Genomic DNA, 1,238 nt, shown 5'->3' with positions numbered 1-1,238 from the left:
GAGGCATTTTCTGTTTCCGTCCAAATAACAATAAGTGATGCGGCTTTCAGCTTCCGCCATGAACATTAAAAGTAAAACAAAGAACAGTAGTGTTCATATGAAAAAGCGGAGCGTGTCTCTCTCCCACACAAGGATTGCTAGGATCCGATCTTATTCAAACAAAAACAAAAATAAAAACACACAGACGCTCCAAGTAAAGCACATAAGATGTGACCGAATAAAAATATAGTTTCACTAGAGGTGACCTGATAAGTTGTTGATGAAGAAGGGGATGCCTTGGGCATCCCCAAGCTTAGACGCTTGCGTCTTATTGAAATATGCAGGGATGAACCACGGGGGCATCCCCAAGCTTAGGCTTTTCACTCTTCTTGATCATATATCATCCTCCTCTCTTGACCCTTGAAAACTTCGCCAAGGGCTCGCACCGGCGCGCCCCAAACGACGCTAGCCACCGTTGGAGATGCGTCGCCCCGTTGGAGATGCCCTTAGATCTCCATCGGCGCCCCTGATATGCGATTTGGGGGCCGGGAGCGAAAATGGGCTCGCACCGGCGCGCCCCAAACGACGCTAGCCAATTTTTTAGCCCAATAGAATCGCCGGCAACCCCGTGTCCGCAACTTCGCCAAGGGCTCGAATCGGGCGCGCCGGCGCCTCGCGAGGCTGAAAAATTTGGGCGTGGGAGCCGTCTGGCAGCCACACATCCCAAAAGTCGACGCCGGTGGGGAGTGGCGGGACCGACGCGTCAGTGGCTCATTCAATTTTAACCTAACCATCGCTACCTCGTGACGGGAGTTATTGGGGCGCAGTGGCGGTGCAGTTTCCGCAGACGCGCAGCGAACCGTCCCGTCGCGTGCTCTCTCCCCAACCCTAGCCGCCATCATCTGAAAAGACGACGCCATGTCTGGTCGAGGCCGAGGTCGCGGGCATGGTCGTGGCCGTGGCCACGCCATAGGTGCAGGCATGTCGTCGCCTGCGACACCATCGTCTTCATCGTTGGACATGGACGAGGAGGGCCCCGTGCTGTTCAAGTTTATCCTCGTCCTCAAGGGAGACCCACGCGGCATCCAGAGGCTGCCGGACACCTTCGCCGACTTCGTCGCCGGCGACGAGCGCCCGGGCACACTACATCTGCGGGAGTCTTCGTGCGGCTTCTACCGGTGGATCGTGGACGTGATATACGTCGCGCGCGGCAAGATGTACCTCCACATCGGCTGGGAGAAGTTCGCGCGCTACCACCG

This window comes from Lolium rigidum, chromosome 5 (assembly GCF_022539505.1).
Source record: "Lolium rigidum isolate FL_2022 chromosome 5, APGP_CSIRO_Lrig_0.1, whole genome shotgun sequence".
Taxonomy (NCBI): Eukaryota; Viridiplantae; Streptophyta; class Magnoliopsida; order Poales; family Poaceae; genus Lolium; species Lolium rigidum.
The sequence above is the reverse complement of the archived record's forward strand: the minus strand, read 5'-3'. Positions refer to the sequence as shown.